The sequence below is a fragment of the Hippocampus bargibanti genome, linkage group LG07 (assembly GCF_051943395.1).
Source record: "Hippocampus bargibanti isolate YZ-2025 linkage group LG07, ASM5194339v1, whole genome shotgun sequence".
Lineage (NCBI taxonomy): Eukaryota > Metazoa > Chordata > Actinopteri > Syngnathiformes > Syngnathidae > Hippocampus > Hippocampus bargibanti.
Genome location: NC_142740.1, coordinates 17,434,693 through 17,454,826, shown reverse-complemented (window position 1 = coordinate 17,454,826; position 20,134 = coordinate 17,434,693). Strand labels below are relative to the sequence as shown.

The following is a 20,134-nucleotide window of genomic DNA, read 5'->3' as shown; positions in this document are numbered from 1 at the left end:
CACTGCGCTTTTCTGGACCGAGATATCCGATGTTGTTACCGGGATCTGTTGCAACCACTCGTCGAGTTTGGGGGTCACTGCCCCAAGTGCTCCGACCACCACAGGCACGACTGTCACCTTTACCTTCCAGGCTCTCTCCAGCTCCTCTCTGAGCCCTTGGTATTTCTCGATTTTCTCATGTTCCTTCTTTCTGATGTTCCCATCACTTGGGACCGCTACATCCACGACAACGGCTTTCCTTTCCCCTTTATCTATGACCACGATATCTGGTTGGTTGGCCATTACCATCTTGTCAGTCTGTATCTGGAAGTCCCACAGGATTTTTGCTCGGTCATTCTCCACCACCTTGGGAGGTGTTTCCCATTTTGACCTTGGGGTTTCCAGTCCATACTCCGCACAGATGTTTTGGTAGACTATGCCAGCCACCTGGTTATGGCGCTCCATATATATATATATATATATATATATATATATATATATATACAGTAAAGTCTCGTTATATCGATATCGGATATATCGATAGTCCCGGTTATATCGATACTATTTCTATGCACACATGGAGAAAATTACATGCAAACAGGGTCGGATATATCGATAGTCCCGGTTATATCGATATTTTTTCGGACTCCCTTGAATATCGATATAACGAGACTTATATATATATATATATATATATATATATATATATTCTATTTTAATGTGATTCATTGTATAGTTGTATAATGGTCCAGATTAACTAATTCACTGCCATTCCCAAATTTATTTAACGGACAACACAATGCATTTTGCGGAACTTTGTTTGGACTGAAAACTTCGTGTTGGTCCGTGTTGATGGTGAAATTAGTAGGAAAACACAAAAATAACGTAATGGTGAATCGTTGTGTGTTGCACCAAGACAACTATTTCATATTCGCTGACACAAATTCACAGGAGAAAAATCAGCCCATTTCCAACGGACTCTGGCGCCATCTTCTGCATTTTCTGGGACGCTACACATCAGTCCTGATGCCTCAAAATGACCCGGAAGAAATTCTTTAATCGATTGCAAACATTTATGCTTTCCTCTTCAGAACTATTTGAATCATATTCATAACAGGATGTGTAACAAGAAAGAATATTATCCGAATCTGAAGCAATTGTTTTGATTCTCGAGCAAGGCAAGACGTCTTGGCGTGACGTCACGAACTTGGGGCGGGACTTTCTGAAAATGCCCAATTTGCAGCTCAATTTTTTGCAGATTTAGCACACTTTGTCATTTTTATTAGTGTTTTGCATTTGTCTAAAAATAACAGCCTTTTTAGATTTTAGATGATATAAAACGTTTTTCTGATGTCAGTTAGGAAACAAAAAATGGTGTTGGTTGTTCTTAAAAAAAAATTATTGAAAAGTTTGATGTGATGCGCTATTCCGGAATTTATTCGGGTTTTGGTTTTTCCTGTGGGGAGGATGCCGATAAAGCGCTGGTCAGACCTCTGGCAATGTTTTTCCCTCCCACAAGTAGGCAGCATTTGCCTTTTGTCCAGCCGCTCCCATTTCAGGCTCAAATAACACCAGACCCATATAACTTAGGAATTAACTTTTTCTGGTGTCTAAGGTTTCTTACGCTGCATTGAATGTTTATGTGGTCCTAAAACTCAATATTCTGTGCGTCCTGCAATTTCAGTGAAAGCTTGGCACTGGAGTGGACACATTTTGCACATCATCTGGCAGTGAATGAGTTCAGTACAGTTTAATTAGACTTATTGCATAATTATACTTTTTACAGCATCATGAAACTTGTGTGGGAGTACCTTTGCTTCCTCTCACAGTTGTGGGCACTAAAGTGTCGTTGTAGACCCCCTGACAACTTGTGTTTGTGTACTGCATGTGTAAGCGTGTGTTAAGTTGACTGAAGCTGACAGGCTGCCGGGAGCATGCACCTGTGGGCAGCTAGTGTAGAAGTTGGCCTCAAACAGAAGACGAGACCTCACAAAAAGTGTCAGGGGGGGATAATAAAAGACATGGGGGCCGGGGGAAAAAATGTTTTCATATGTACACCGTCTGTGTGTTCACACCAGAAAGTGGTTTGGACAGCAGGGACCGCTGGGCCAACCGGGTTGACGCGCAACTTCATAGGTGACGGTCAAAATAATAGCTCTGCTGTCACAATGTTGCTGATAACAGGACCCCCATCCCCCCTCCCTCAGACCCCGTAACCCCACTGTAAACTGCCGGTGACTTTACACCCAAGTGGTGTATTTCTGGCTGGATGACATATTGTTTCGCGATAAATATTTGACTGCTTTGATTTTCCTGTGTTGTACGGCACTCTTGACTTGGCTTGTTCAAGTGATGTCAGGGAATTTGACGACTCTGGCCAACCGCCTTACTTCATCTAAATTATTGACGTGCAAAGTATTGATAATTTAAGGTGCTAGATCTTCTCTGACAAGGGGTTGGTTTGTGTGGAATTAAAAATAAAATTATTCTTCAAAAAGCAGATAGTTTCGAATGGATTTATGATCTGCTGTGACCTAGTTGTGTGCAACACTGAAAAAAGGGAGGTGGAGTAAGGAAAAACAGATGGAAGAGGGTTAATTGAAGCTGACTTGTGTGGAGTGTTTGAGTGTCCCGAGTTGACATGTGTTTTCTGCCCATATGCTCCTGTTGATTCATCCCCAAATTGCACTTTGGGAGCATTCCTCTGCTTGAAAGGGAGAAAATAATAAACATCATATTTTTGCAAATGATATGTTCTTTGTGATGTGTTGTTTGTTTGTCATATGGTGACAAATAGTTAACGGATCTGCCTTACAATTCTATGCTGTTGGAGTTTGTGTGTGTTTTTATTGTGCCTTTGTGGACTTTTTTCATGGACTTGGGCTTTACCTTGTCATCCTTCCACATTCCCAAAATGTGAAAGTTACATTGACAACTGTAAATGTGTGACTAGTTGTGAGTATATTTGATATATGCCATTTGACCATCTGCGTGACCACCTCACCTTTCACTCAAATAGGTTACAGCTCAGACGTAACCCTATTTAGAATACTGTGGATTTTGAGTAATTTGTTTCGGGAGTGGATGTTTTTCTCTTTAACCCAGCAGAAAATGCTTGTCATTTTCCTTAGACTTTTGTATATTACTGAATAGTGATGTGCCCGATTGTGCCAAGGCTTAGAGGTGTGTTCCGAGTAAACAATTAAAACAATTTGCGAAGCGCAGTTCGAGGTGTGAGTCGATTTCGCTTGTGGCCATGACCAAGGCCTCAGAACGCACGTGTCTAAGCCCAATGCCTCGCAAAACGGGATTTTTACATCATCACCCACTCGAAGATTTGAAATAAAATAGTTCGCCGAGACGACAGTGAGCTGACGGCTGTCACTGGCGCACCCAACTCGCATCTTCAATCGGATTTGTTCTGCATTGGACGCACCGTTCACAACGAAAAAGAATAGAACATCCCCTGTGTAGGATCATTTTGAGCTAAAATGCTACAAATTACAATAACCAGTGTGAATGTATAATCTAAACAACTGTGACAACACGTTGTATCCCTCGTATTAATGTCTTCAACTTGCTGATATTTTAAAAGGTGAAGTGTAAATTATGTTCGAAAGAACTGAACACCTTCCCCTCAACAAAAACAAATGAAGTGTGTGTTGTTCCTTGTTTGTGTGTCAATGTCAAAAGTAAAGCAGTAAAAGTAAAGTAAAACTATTTTTTCAAGATTATTGTTATTATTACAGTAAAGTCTCGTTATATCGATATCGGATATATCGATAGTCCCGGTTATATCGATACTATTTCTATGCACGCACGGAGAAAATTACATGCAAACAGGGTCGGATATATCGATAGTCCCGGTTATATCGATATTTTTTCGGACTCCCTTGAATATCGATATAACGAGACTTTACTGTATTATTATTATTATTATTATTGTTATTATTATGATTATTCTCAGAATCCTGACTTTAATCTCCACATTTTGACTTTAAAGTGAGGATTCTAACTTTAAAGTCTGAATTCTGAGATAAAAGTGAGAATCCAGCCATCTTTGTTTGATTTTCTTCATTGGCCCTTATCCTCTTCCATACATTTTGACCCCATCTAATCCATGGCAGGATTTTAATCACTCTCTCTCTGTCATAACATTTATTATCCACATGATGGCGCAGTAGAGTAAATGGGCCAAATGTATTGGCCAAATGTATTGGCCAAAAAGTGAACCATTTGGGTGGAAAGCCTCATTGCTTCATGATGCCTCATTTTCACATCACTGGTACTGAAGTGGAATTTATTATTTTCAGCATTGGTTCTATCCCCCTTGAATAGTTGTGGTCCTTTATACTGCATGGTTATAATCTGATCAGAATCATGACCCAACAGGCTGAGTCAAAAATTTCAACTCAATGCACTGGGCATGAATAACACAAGAATAGATTTTTGACATGGCATTTTACTCCCAATATGGATTACCTTTGACGCTCAAATGTTAAGAGTGGAGGCTCAATAGTGACAATGCACCCGATGTAGTGTCTATAGAGTCTTGGTCCATAGAATTGGCAGTTTCGGGTTCACACTGTGCAGCTATGGACATGGGTTGGATTGCTCGGGTCAGTTTGTGTGTGAAATGTGTCCCAGCTGGTTCGCAGTAGACTGGCAGTGCGTTGATCCGAGTGTCAGCAGGACTGGGTGCCTCCTCGGCGAGCCCTCCTCTCCTCCACCAAGCTGACAGACAAGGTCAGCGACTCATCTCGGCCCGTCTCTCTGAGCGAGTGACAGCCGTCCCTCAGGGAGAGAAACCACCGACAGCCCCCTGCTCCCTGGCACGCATGCCGCGCCGCACAATTAATATTGCATCGCCCTTTTCTAATCTGCTTCCTCTGAGCCCTCCCGGCTAAGGGGGTCTCATCGGGGCGGCTACGCATCCCCACCGCCTGACCTCGCCCATCTCTTCCAATAAAGAAGCATATGAATACAAATGCTTTTTTTGTTTTGTGGCAGTCTCGGTCGATGTTGATGCATCTTCCTTTTCTGTGTCGGGGTTTAAAACGACCATATGTCTCTTTTAGGAGTTTCACTGCAACTTTGTTTGCAACGCAAACAGAATGAAGATCATCTCCCGCTGTTTTACAAACAGACTGCAGTTTATTGCTTTGTGGTTTTAAACTAATTTCCTTGCTAAAAATTGCTTAATCTTATCATCATTTTGCCTCCGTCGGGGCTCACATCTGTTGTTTCAGCTCCATATTGCACAGCCACCTTGTGATAACGACCAACTAAATCATTTCAGATCTATCTATCCATACATCCATTCAACCCATTAAATTCCCCAACTAAACGTGTCCATCCATCTTGCATGGTTTTGGCTTTATTCAAGACTGAATTTGCCAGTGCTTTGAATGTGAGCATGAATTATCTTTTTCGTTGCTGGTTTTCAACTATATTTTCCTTGCAATTGACCTAAAGTTAGCTCACTCACAAATCAAATCAAGACAAGGTTGAATAAAGAGAAACTGGATGGATGGTGTGTGGTGGTCATGTGTTTCTGCACACTTACAGACACACGCATCGAGGGGATAATAACACTACTGTATTGAGCCTTTTTATTTTTGTTTTTATTTTTTTGTCCCTCGACAGTAACAGATGTAGAGAAATATCAACTGACTGATACTTTTTATGTCTTTTCTTTGTTTCTGGTTCAACCCACGTGTGTGGCAGGGGTTGGGGGCATCAGTCATCTCTGTGAAGTCCTGCTTGTTCTGCAGGTTTGCCCCCACTACAAACATTTCAACGATCAAAGCCATTGGAAAAGGCCTGCCACTTCAAACATCGTATCGTCTCACACAGATACAGTCCATTCCTTCCATCCAAATTCTTCTGCCCCTTCGTTGTCATGGCGACCATGCGATCGGAGTCCAGCTCTCGTGCGTGCTGTAGGAGTTAGAGGCTCAATTATCGTTTCAGCCCACATTTACAGTACTTTGATTTGGACAAGTTTGATTTCATGTGCAATAATGTACAATATGTATTGTATTGTATTGTATTGTATTGTATTGTATTGTATTGTATTACAATGTGACTCCTCTCCAGTGAGCCAGCAACATATAAATTCGATGTTTAGATCGAGTAAGATTGTCTCCTGGAAAATCCCCCATTCGCTCCTCCTTCCAGCATCTGTTCTCCTTGGTTATATTTGTATTTTTATTTTTGCTGCATAAAAGATTCGCCCCAACCTTGACTTTTGTTCAGCTATTCCAATAGTCGTTTCATTTGTGGCAGTCAGCTTTGATGTTATCGCAGATGTTTGATGTCATCTTCATCAGCGAGTTGCATTAACTACCGGTGTTATGCCGCATTTAAATCCTTTCAAGTTTACGTGAAGTGAGACGAGAGGATTGGAAACCCGAGGTAGTCGAATCACCTTTATGCGCTGAGTTTAATTAAATTGGGTTAGTGATGTTTAACGATCTGTTAATTCAACTTGAGTTAAGAATTCTAACTCAGAATGGGCAGCTATGTTGTGATGCCGCGAATCCAGTTCCACATCATTGCACATAATCTGTTTGGTTAAAATATAAAACTCACTTTTCCTTTATCCGAGCAAACCTACGTTTTATCTCAAATATGAGATGTAATCCAGTCACAAGAAAAACAATAACCTTAGAATCACGATTGAATGAATGTTGACTTTTCTGTTTCATTACCGTTTACTTTCATTCTTCATGTTCAAGCTAAAATATACCTGCTTTCTTATATGGCTGGTGTTACTTTATTTGTTGTGTCTTAGTGGCCAGTGGACTTGAACGCTAAGTGGCTGCTAATGGCACAAACACGGCTGTGGGCTTAAGGTAGCAGAACGCCCATTAGGCTGATATTAACAAGGTAATGGCCTGTTACTAAACTGTGGAATGTCATTGTCACTGCCGCCACGCTGACACCCCGTAGCCGTGCATGTGACCTCCCTGCACGCGGAAACACAAACAAACACACAACGACAGGCAAAGTCCCCCGGCTGACAGTGAGTTCTTGTGTGAATTGTGAGGCGTAAAAAACAGCACATATACTGGAAACAGAAGCCAGCATCCTAATAGACATGGCCGGGAGGCGTGACCGCAGTTATTAAAGCCGGCTATGCTTGTTTATCTCCACTTGGTTGCATTGTGCCTTTGAAATTACTTATAGGACAGAAATAAAGGAGTCTGCTTCGCTCCTCTCAGTCTGTCCGTCGAACCGCTCGCTTCGGCTGATGCATTTAGTTCCGGATTCTCTACCTTGAAAGTGGTCCCGATTATCTATGTTCAAGCTACAAAAACACTATTGCCACTGAAACGTGTCATTACTGAGGAGCTAAAATCGGACAGGTAAAGCTAAACTGCTTCAATAATAAATTATATACATCTGCAATACTCCATAAAATATAACATGTCAGTCATCAACCACTTTTCTAGTTTGGGGGTCACTGCCCCGAGTGTTCCAACCACCAAGGGCACTACTGTCACCTCTCTAGTCTCTCATGTTCCTTCTTTCCAATGTTTCCATCACTCGGGACCTCTGCATCCACTACACTGAATTTCCTCTGCCCTTTATCTATGACCACGATATCTGGTTGATTCGCCATTACCATCTTGCCAGTCTGTATTCGGGAGTCCAACAGGATCTTTGCTCTGTCATTCTCTCCCACCTTTGGAGGTGTTTCCCATTTTGACCTTGGGGTTTCCAGTTCATACTCTGCACAGATGGTTCGGTAGACTATGCCAGCCACATGTTTATGGCGTTCCATGTAGGCTTTCCCTGAAACCCTGCTGTTATTGTGTCGGATCGTCTCAAGTGCCATTTTGCACAACCTACTTCTTGTCTTGTCTGATGTGATATATCTGGGCCTCAATGGTTTTGGTGCTCATGGCCTGCTCCTAAGCACAGCCAGGATGAGAGCCTCTGTGCTGTCCTTTGCTAGCCCTCTCTAGCCACTGACAGGACTCCTTGAGTTTGGGCACTTCGGTGATGATCCCGTGGTACATCTTTCTCTCTCTTTCACTCTCTCTCAAATTATTTTTGTGTTGTGAAGCTTCATGTAACATGAATACTGTTAGTCTGGTTTGCTTGGATACTTGAAAAACTATGTACATTGTACTATGTACATTTACAACAGCTTGCTGTTGTGAATTTCCATTTAATGCAGTTAAACGGTTAGCCTAGCTTGCTAAAGTTTGCACGTAGCTGAGCCAACAGTGTTCACAAACACGGTCTTGCTGTGGTACAGCGATAGGGCGACACAGTCGGGGAACATCCCTGGGAAATTATTTCTCCCTCGGCTTTCTTCCTATTTGTAACTCCTTCCAAGCAAGACGGCCCTTAAAGTTCAGTGGCTCATTCTTCAAAAAAGCCTATTACTGGCTGCTTGTGATTCTCTATCATGTGGCGCACAGACTAGCCATCCCTCCTTTTTATGTTTCCCTCCTCCCGTCATCTCTTTCTGAAGCCATGAGAAGAGATGTGGTTACAGGAAAGGCCTGCGACCGCAGCCTTGAAACCGCCGGCAGCCTCTGCTGCCTTTGTGCAAGGCGTCTGGCAAAAAAGAAAAAGGGTCTCATTGTTTTTGATACTTGACAAGGCGCCGACTTTGACTCTCTTTCACTATATCGCATGTGTGGCCCTGCGCGTCTGCCAAAATTGGCTCTCGGCATTAGACCTCTTGAACACACCACAGGAGGTCTTTGAAGAAGAGACTAACAACAGTGGTCAAGTGCATATATTATCTCAAATTTTCCTGAGTTATCCCAGTCCTTATTGTTTGATAAATGGATCTGATTTGTGCAATTAAGCAATGGGCTGACACGATAAAACAGCATCTAATGAGAATTTAATGAGATCCAATACATGCGCAATCGAAAAATCTGGGTTTACATAGATAACGATAAATAGTGTTTGTTGTTGGCTTGCGTTGCTTTGCTTTCCACTTCATAGTGTCTGCTTTGTGAAATTCCCTTTTTTCATTGCAGTCACTCTCCTGTTCAATGAAACAAGTGTTTTTACAGTAGCCAATTGCCACAGACAGATGTGGTGTTCTTTTGGTGATGAGCAGTATTTTGTTTGCACTAAACGTGTCTTAAATGGAGTGGCGGGCCGTGAATTTCATCGCTCGGCCTTCAGTAGTGCAAGGTCTGAATCAATCCTGACTGAAAAAAAGTGTGCTGTGATTTACTACAAGTCCACCAGAGGGTACCATTAGCCAGGAAAAAATTCCCAACCTTTGTTAATGATGCCCATTTTTTCTTGAAAAGTTAGTCTTGAAAGTGGCATTAACGGTAAATTTCCAACCATATCCATTTGTTCTCGTCCTTCAGCCATTGTCGGTTGACAAAACTGTTCATAAATCAACATAATATATTTGCTTATGCAGCTCACTGCCAACACAGTATGCTCTTGCCACGAGCGGCTTGTGATCAGAGCAGTTTTAGCAAACTATGATTGGCTAGCCAATCATAGTTTGCGAAAACTCTGATGTTGAACAACACCTTCAAGAAGGCATTGGTACCCCTTTTTTTGTTGCCAACTCAAAATCGGATTGGTTAGAACAACAGTTTGATCAACACATTTGATGTGACAGGGCCCGCAGAACTGATTGTGAAGGCGTACAGGTAGATTTCTGACCCCGATAATAGAGTATGGCTGAAATGTGATTGGTAAAATGCTTAAATACATAAACACACATCTCGAAGCAGCGCAACAGGGGAAAAGTAATGAAAGGAAGCTGAATGACAATTTAGAATTATTCAATAATAATTCATGGACAAAATATAATTAACATCAGTCCGTGATTTGGATATTTTTTAGACCAACAGAGAAGGCTTAGCAGGCCTTGACGGTCCGTCACTGCTTAAATGATGATTTCACCATACAATAGTTATAATAATGTTTGCTTTCAACATGTAGCTTGTAGTAGACCTGCACATTCCACTATGACGACCTCTTGTGTTTTATTTTTGTAATTCTTTCTTTCCTTCCCTCTTCCTTACATAACTTTTCAGCTGCGTTACTCCGGGGTAGAGTGAAAGCTGTCGCGAATGGCTGCCGCTGCTCACCCGCACAAAAAACATCCTGTGACTGTAAAGTGTCCTGGAGAGTTTTGAAAGGCGCTCAGAAATTAAATGTATTATTATTATTATTATTATTATTATTATTATTATTATTATTATTATTATTATTATTATTATAGCAAGTGTTCCCTTTTCTGTGTTTGGAATGTTTCACGTTTTTGGTTTAATATATGGAAGATAACGTTATAAAGCTTGTGTCTTTCCATCTTCATCCAATATCGGAGTCATTTTAAAAAGATGGGAGATATTTGTCACACGTGCTAAATAGCTATTAGCATATTAGCATTCTTCCTCACTGGTTTCCTCTGCTCTTTTCATGATTTTTTTTCAAGGGACATTCACTTTTTTGTATAATGTCAGTTCTGTGCCATGTGTTCTCTTCCGTGTGTTCCATGATACATTTAAATCCTTGGAAATTCTTTTGTACCCTTCTCCCGACGGATACCTTTGAACAATGTGATCCTTTGCTGGTTTGGAAGCTCTCTGTGGACCATGACGTCTGCTGTAAAATGTGACTGGAAATATGTCAACAAACGGCAACTAGAGCTTGTACTTGATATGGAATTAATCAGAGACACTTGAAATGGCGGCAGGTGTGTGTTGAGTCATATTTAAATGTAATTAGTTACTTCCGAATAAAGCCACACCCCCAGCTAGGAGAGTAATAACATACAGTACTTGGACCCACATTATTTCACTCTATCTATACTTCCCCCTTTCCAATTCTGCGGTGCAGCTTATAGGTCATATTCATAATGTATTTGTGTGATTTTTATTCACATGACGAAACCTTCCGTTTAAACAGGGGTGTGTTGTATCTGCTGTCCTTAGTTTGCTTTCCACCTCTGTAACAATGTCAGTCAATGTCAGACAATGCCATTAAATCTCAAGTCTCAACTTTATTTCATATATTAAATGACATTTGAGCTATAACCATACGTCCACCTTTCATGATTTGCATAATTCTGAAACCTTTCAGCACAGCATCCCCCTGCCACTCGAATGCTCCTCTGCCGACATCACCGCATTTTCCTTCACACCCGCCCGTCGTCTGTGACCTCCGTTGTCATTGCAGGCGTCCTTGAAGCGCGCAAATCTCTCCGTTTCAGAGTGAGCAACCATAAGGGGGCTTGATTGCAGCAAATTGATCCGGAATATCACTCCGAGCTTTTCAGATCACAGCCTCTTCATCTCCACTTAAGAGGCCCGCCATCACTTGTATTTACATGCCGTCTTTTCGAGGGTTCTTTCTCGGATGCAAAAACCTTCGCACATCTGACGGTTTCCTTTAATTCTCATACTTTCCGCAGTATTCCCATCCTCTTTGGAACTTCCTACTTTGTGGTATGCTGTATGTCTGTCATGGTCATAGTATGACCTCAACGCCGCTCTGCTTTTGATCATTTCCTGGTGATGCTCACCATTACAAAATGGCTCTCCTAAGATCTATTAAGGTAGTCTAGTGGACTTTGACTAATAGCAGTGAGCTAGTGGCAAACACATCTATCTAAAAAGTTCTGCGGTTGGAGTTTTGAAACTCAGTCCCGGCCTACAAATTGTGCATATGCTTGTTTTAGCTGCTTCTCTGGTTCCAGCAACACGCATGCTAGCTTTATTGACCACTTGAATTCGTCCATTGACAGGCATATAAAGTGAGAATGTTGATTATTAATATTGGCTATGGCTATGTCAACAGCCAAATTGTGACCCAAAACAAAACAAGCAGTGTTGAAAATGCATGAACGAACACAAAACTAACAACCGTTTCTGGTCATAGAACAGCATAGCCCTAGCTCAGGGGTCGGCAAACTTTACGACTCAAATAGCCATTTGGACCCATTTCCCACAGAAAAAAAACACTGGGAGCCATAAAATCATTTTGACATTTAAAATGAAGACAACACTGCATCTTTTCATCATCGTTTTTTACCTTTATATATGCATAAACAAAACTATAGTGTGTTGCATTTATGAATCAATGAACTGCTACAGAGAAGCGTAATTACATTTCTGCACGCAACAAAAACATTTTAAACTCCGAAAAAAGACGTTGGGTTGAAGATTACTTTCAAATATAATACTCAATGTCTATTTGAAAAAAAAAAGAATATTTGCAAAATGGCAAATACAATATTTATCACCTGGTTAATGTGATTTCTGCTCCTGCATCTCAGCGCACAACCTCTGCACGTCAGGGCTGTATGACGTTACCTTCATCTTCACACAGGACTGTAAACTGTCGTCTGTCAGGCGTGAGCGATGTCTGTTTTTAATGTAGTTCATGTTGGAAAAGACCTGCGCACATATGTATGTGGATCCGAAGATTGACAGGACTCCAAAAGCATACTTTCTGTGAACGGCTTCCCGTGCCTGACTATTTCCTGAGCGGCCACAAAACTAGCATATGTAGCTGAATTTGTAGATTTCATCCACTTCATAAAATGATTTTTGCTCTGATCAGCCTTCCGTACAGTTCCGAAACGGCTCTTTTCTCTCATCTCCATCCGGATATTTTTTAGCAAAGAAAGGCTGTGTGTTTGTTCTGGAAATGTCTTGCGACATTTGACTTTTTGTTGTTTTCTAACTTCTCATTACATATTAAGCATACCGGTAAACCCGTCTCGTCAGCAGTGAAGGCGAACGAATCTGCCCACGTATCATGAAACGTTCTGTTTTCTTCAGACACTTTTCTTTTCTTAGATTTATCCATAGTTGGCCTACCTGGGGGTCGAAAAATTCAAGAAATCGTGCGCAATTTGGCGGTTGTGACCGGATATATGTCCACTGTCGACGGTTGTGATGTATATTATGAGCGAGGAAAAAAAAAGAAAAAGTTTTATTTTGTATTATTTATAATCACCATAATCTTCAAATTTAGAATTATATTTTAAAAACGAACGGACTAAAATAATATACATTAAATTTAATACTCATTATTTATTTTGTAAAGCCGCCGGGAGCCGCATCAGGGGGGTGAAAGAGCCACATGCGGCTCCGGAGCCGCGGGTTGCCGATGTCTGCCCTAGCTACTGTCTGTTGAACAAGATAGTACAATGTTATGTTCATTTTTGAGCCTTTATTCTAATTTCTCAGTGGCTATATATATTCTTGTGGTAATGTTGTCCATTGGCAGGAGGGAGCTCAGGAGGAGGTGTTTAGCTGTCATGAGGCTTGTCCAGGATCGCTCAACTGAGCAGCAAACTGAATCTCGTGTCATTTCAAGGCTCTGTAGAAATTCAGCGGTGGAGAAAATTTACAGAGCTGACGCCCATCGTCAATATGACATACTAAGCAGCCGCGAAGGGGGAATGCATGTCTTGTTGCAAATCACTCTAAACTGAAGCTAATTTATAGCAACGTAAAAGTGATGGAGCCGAGAAAATGGCGAGGCAGAGACGTGGAGGCCTTGCTTTGTGACATGCAGTATAATGTGGCATAAAGTTGTGGCCAGTGTGGCATTGTGTTTTTATTGCATCCACATTCTCCAAGGCACAGTTTCACTCCTCAAACCATTCCCTAGACTGAAATGGTTGCCGCCTCCATCGCGTTTGCCGTAGTCTTGTTTGCATTTTACTGTCACATTTTTGTGTCCTTCAAGCCTCAGATTGCTAAACTCGTTTTTAAAGCACCAGTAAGGATTTTTTTCTTTTCTCCTTGTGGACTGACAAAAATAAAGTAATGCCCTACAAGGACCTAATAGAATATATTCCATCTACCCAGGGGAAGTCAAGTAAAAAAAAATTATAATTAAATATTTTGTCTACAGCTCCATTATTCAAAACAGGGTATTCTGATTAATATTGTGTTTATGAAATATGAGTTAAGCAGCAAGATCCAGCCATTTTTAATCCATCTCAGGGAGAGCGGCTATTTTGTTATTACAGTGATACCTCGGTTTTTAACCATAAACCATTCTGAAAACCTGTTTGAAACCAATTTGTTCGAAACCCGAATCAGCACTTAATCAATGTAAAAATGTGTCATTCATTCCAATTCTAAAAAATGTCTTTTTAAAAGCTTTTTAACTATTTTACCGCGTAAACTGTACACATACCTAATAAAACAGCAGGTTATTTGTAAAATACTATGAAAAAAACTAATATATTTTATTTTCACCAATTTTAACATCAACATTAACATTGGAACATAAAAACATCTCAATCTGTCACGGGGCCTCTTGGCACCTATCCCAGCTGTCTTTGGGCAGTAGACGGGGGACATACTGGAGCAGTTGCTAGCCAATCACAGGGCACAGAAACTTTTCAAATCATCCTCGACTTGCTTTAAAATCATACACTTCAGGATCAATGCTAGGGTCATTTTTCCCAAATCTTTCTGCATTTGCTTTGATGCAAATCATAGCTTGGCTCACACTGCCCTGACAACTGCTTCTCATTGATGGAAAAAAGCAAACATTTTTCCACTTCAGATATTTTCAGCTCTGTTAACCATGTCACTGACTTTTTATTGTGTTTCTTTTTTAGGATGCTGCTGATGGTTTATTTCAGCTTCCTAAACTCCTTAACGAGCAAAGACACATGCACACCAGAATCATATTTCAAGATTAAATTCTTAATTCTATAGTTTTGGATTGGATTTGGATTGGATTTGCCTTTATTAGTCTCGCAGTTGACAAATTTATATTTCACAGCAGCAAAGTTATGAAAGAAATGAAAGTAGAAAAGCAAAACACAGGAGCTGCTGGAAAGGCAGCCACTCTCGCGGCGCCGTCTTGAAGTCAAAAGAACAAAAAAAACTAAATAACAAATAACATGACAACACAAAGACACAGAGAGACATTCATTCTTAAGCACTTTCTGTACCCTCTTTGTTACATAAAGCAGTTCCAGATGAAAGAGGAGAGGATCAAAGCGTCTCTTCACCGGTGGATCAGGGACATCATGGTGGAATGTGCACGTCGACTACAAGCTAAATGTTGAAAGCAAACACGCAGCTGTAGCATCCATTGACGAAAAGAGATTGTCTCACATCTCCTGTCCCACATAAATCTGCTTCAATTCCATCCCGCGACAGTTCCATATATGCATCGGCGCTCTGCGCTGACGCTCCTTCCTTCTTATCGCGGGCTCCTCAAGCCATGTATCCATTCAGTCGCAGACTGTCCAACAGCACCGACCTTCCACTGAACAAAGCGGGGCTGTGAAGATGCTGCCCATTACAGGCGCAAAAAAGCACAATGGCCCCTTTGGTGTCCAGCGATGACAGTCGAATGGCACCAACATTCCTCCCATTCAAAACAGTACTGGCATATCCATGCTGCCGAAAAGGCGCAACCGCTCAGCACAGTCTCCTCCTTGATGAATGTCGTGGTCAAAAATGCTGAAAAACAATCTGTATCCGTTCCACACGGCGCACAACAACACAAGGTGACAAAGAAAACACAAAAACAAGACAAAAACAACAAAAAAAGCAAGGCTCATCAGAGCACTTGCTGACGGCTGCCAACTCGAGCGCCATCTTGGACTCCTAGTCCATACCATTTTCCTCTTTTATTCACCACGTTTCCCACGGAAAAAACCCACGCGGGCCCAGGGAGAACATGCAAACTCCACAAAGGGAGGCCGGACCGGGACGAACCGGCGACCTCTGCACTGTAAAGGCGGTGTGCGAACCACTCGACTACCGGGCCGCCCGATTCAAAAACATCGGTCCGATATTACAAAGTTCTCACCACGTCTTCTTTTTTTCAAAAATCTTTATTGATCAATACAAACTCGTCTGATGATAATGGACGCTACATGATGAAGCGTCTCAACAAACACGGCTGCTTTTAAAATGTCTGCTCCCAATGTAACGCTACATGATGATAAGTGCGATTTGCATAGATCTCATCCAGAGATCGCCTGCTCACGATGGAACACTACACGAGAATTACATCCAATTTGCGGCGATATCAGCCAAACATGTCTGCTTCTTCGTTAAAAAAAAAAAACTTGATTCAACAATACAAATGTGTCGTTCACCATAAGGAATCACGACACGAGGTGACGCATAAGGAAGTGAAGTATAGAAAAGTGACGTATAATGAAGTGGAGGGTAGTCGACTGGCGCATTCAAGTGCGCTCAGTTTGGTTGAGAAAAAAAAATGGTTAAAAACCGAATTGGACGAGAACTGACATTCAAAAACTGAGGTTTGACTGTCCTGAAAATGACATCACTGTGCTTCAGGGCTCCTTTAACGACCAATCACAGCCCAACCACAGTAAACAGGTGAACGGTGATGGAACACCGACAAAACCATTTTGAAATAATTCCCGGCAGGTCTAACACAATTACAGAATTAGTTCTCATGAATATGTACGAGCATTCTATCATGAAATAGTTTTCGCTCTTGAAATCCTGAATATTTGACACTTTAAATTTATTGTGCCCGTCCGTACGCTGAAATCGATGCCAAATTGCCATTTCTGCATACATGTCTCGGCAGGTTAACCGCCTGACAATAGTGATGACAAAAAGCTCAGTTTTAATTCCATCACGTCACACCCAATTCCTGAATGAGAACCCAAAAGTTGTATGCAATGAGGCTGTACGCGAAGAGCTGACCAGTATATTCAGAAGTGACCTTCACTATCTGTTACAGTTATGTAGTTGTTTTTTTCCCCACGTCCACTTTGCTGCTCTGCACCAATTTGCATATTTATCAGAGCTGATCGTACTTTGACATGCTTTCATTTTTTTTTTCCTTGCCGCTCAAGATAGAGCAGTAATGTTCCAGAGAAGTGTTGCATGGGACAATGGCAGGTGAAAATAATGCTGAATGGGCACAATTTCGGTTTCTTTTCGGTTTCTTTTGCTCACTCAGTCATTGTCACAGCTTTCCTGCCCTTCCGTCAACCTTTACGTTCCCTTTTCAATTTTTCAACCTTTATTCTCTTTTTTATAGTTATATACAATTCAGGGAGCACGGTGTGAAAATGGTTCAAAATCATGTTAAATGTGCGCAGTTGCCGTATTTTTGCTGGTGTCTGAACACGACTTGTGTCGACTCAAACAAATGGTCTCCGTTCATCATAACAAAGCACTTGTGCAATTTCATCAGTTCCACGGCGCGCACGGCAGGGGAAAGAATTAATTTACACCACCACTGACAAACTTCTTTAACTAATCCATTAATCAACTGGAAATTATTCTGCAACTACCATCAATGTATCATGACTGTCGTTTGTCAAGGGAAAATGTGTGTCAGATGTTAATGCTCACAGTTCAAACTTTGCGCATTTGCATCTTATACAACCTAGGATTTAAATTTGTATGCACCGCAGATGAACATTGCTATTTTTTTAAAATGTCATCATTGAAAAAATTACTTAAAGCAAATTATTCAAAAAAAAAGTGACAAGAAGCACCATTTATTAGTGTCCACAGTTTACGAAATTATTCACACCCTCGACTAAAAGGATTTTGTTGATTGAGTGATTGAGATATTTTGAAAAATTTTCACATTTTTAAGATTCTAACCAACTATACATTTTGTCTGTGTAAGCTCTCAGTCGTACAGGAGTGGTCCACCGATGAAAAGGTTTCTTCAGCCGTCATCTGTACTTCTTTGAAGGTGTCGGACGTTTCGCGTCTTATCCAAGAAGTTTGCTGACGAAGTTTCTTGGATAAGAAGCAAAACGTCCGACACCTTCAAAGAAGTACAGATGACGGCTGAAGAAACCTTTTCATCGATCAACTATACATTTGAGTGCAGTGTATTGAAAAATGAATGTGCATAAAAATGTGCCAAATTAAAAAAAACATATATCTCAATTATTATGTATAATTTTCATTTAAAATTGAGTTTTTCAACATTTTGGCTTGTGTTTTGGTCATTTTGGGCTTATCTGTATATTGATGAAAATTGTAACCATATTTGCAACCCCTGTCGACTGTTCTTGAGGGCCACCTACTGGTCCCTAAAACTTATTTTTTTTTGTGCAATGCTTGGTCGGTGCAGAGCCGCAGACGGAGCACTGCACAGAGACAAGCACAAAGACACAATGAGATGAGTTGGTGTGATGCGCAAGCACGCACACACATACACGCGCGCACTAAACAACACGCAGTGTATCTATTGTAATTAATTTCCACTTGCTTGTTGCAAGATACATATTGTGTTAATGAATTAGCAAGGGCACTATTCAGCATGAAGAGGGAGGTCATCTTAGGTCCATTTTTTTTTCTTTTGTGTTTATTTCTTGTGAGAAATTGACGTGATATTTTTATTGGTCTTCCTTCCACGGCTACTTAGCTGCTCTGCTCCAATTTGCGTATGGTCAATGTGCAAATCAACCTGTTGGGTTCGGTACCTCCACCGTTTCAAACCACTGCGCTAAATGACATCTATGGATGTCATCATGCTTCTACAGTCAATTGGGGGAAATGGTTGGATATGTCTAAATGGCTGTTTGCCCCACCCCTACCCCTAACTCCTCACTCTCACACACACACACACACACACACACACACACACACACACACACACACACACACACACACACACACACACACACACTAAATGGCAAACTAAAATGTCTAGTTCTCCGTTTTATGATGGATAACAATGATTTTTGCAACAGCACATTCCCACTGGTGTTCCTGCATCAGACGTTTGTTTGGTGAGTTCAGGTCGAGGCCCGCGTATAAAATTTCAATGCGATGGAATTTCATAAATGCCCAGTTCCCAACCACTGCTCGGAGCTGCGGGCGCTCACATTTTATGGCAAAAGAGCCTACCCCAATCCATGGCTGCTCCTGAATGGCAAAGCCATTTGTCTCTGTGAAGGGCAAAGAGTGGGGGAAAAGTCCAATAAAATCTGAAAGAAACTACTTACATTAAATGGGGCAACGTTTGGTTTTGGGGGGGGGGGGGTATTTACAACCTTGCTCAGACATACACACAGAGACACACACACACTCTCACTGCTCTGATGTTAAATTGCAATTAAGAGGAAGGACAAGTGCTTAGCCTTTGGCTAATTAGCATTTTCTCCACTCAGCAGAAAGAGGCGGGAAAATCAATATGATATTAAGTTTGTGTATAGCAATGAGGCCCACAACTACTGGCATCAATTAGCATGAGATTAGAGGAGAATTACTGGCGAGAAAATAGCAACACAAGGGTGCAATCCGACTATTTATTTTTGTGCTTTGTTTTCTTCAAAAAAAAATCATCACTCTGGCACTCAATGAAGTACAGTACTTGGAAAATTAAAAAAAAAAATTCACATACTTTGAAAAAAAATCAAATGTCCGACCCACTAATCATTACATCATATGGTTTTTATCATGAAGTTACCAAAAAAAGCCAGAGGATAATTCCTGGTCGTTCAAATGTGCATGTTTCTTTCTATTCACCCTGATAAGAATGGAGCGTGTGAAAGAATACATTTACTGTACATTAACTGAAGCAAACATAGAAAATCCCAATACAGCCAAAATGTTATTGTAGCCCATGCAAAATTTAAATACAGATTTTTTTCCGCATCCATCATTGCTATGGTAAAAATCAACACTGCATGGATAAAAAAAAACATTGTCCATATTGATTATATCACAAATAACTATTTAGGTAAAAATATTATTCCAACAAACTTGTAAAATTCAACCAACCTAAATTTGACCTAGCTTCAAGGAATCATAAATGCCATTTGTCCGTGCTGTATCCGAGACTTATTTTAAATATTTGGTGACAAAAAAATATAACATGTTTACCTGAGTCATATGTTTATGATTGATCCAGTAAACCCCTTCCATCGCAAGTTCCATTTTGAAATCCTCCTGAAGAGATTAGGAGATTCTTGAATGTCTCAATCTTGAGATGGGTCTATAATTCAATAAAAAGGCATCCAATATTTCCTTGTTTTAGAAGAAGCTTGTTGGCAGTTAGGGTTAGGGTTAGTTTGTTTTGTTCTTGTTTTCCCACTACAGAAAAGACAAACTGGGTGAGTTTGACACAGATCTTGCACACTGCGACGCCACGTGCCTCTGAGTCGAATTCTATTATAGAATTTTCATAGCTATGTTGACTGCCAAGGTTTCGA

At 40.9% G+C, this 20,134-nt stretch overlaps 1 protein-coding gene across 1 annotated transcript in view; it reads left to right on the top strand.

Annotated features, from left to right (window-relative positions):
* agbl4 (AGBL carboxypeptidase 4) overlaps positions 1-20,134 on the top strand; it is a 332,043-nt gene that overhangs the window by 269,059 nt on the left and 42,850 nt on the right. The window lies entirely within an intron of this gene.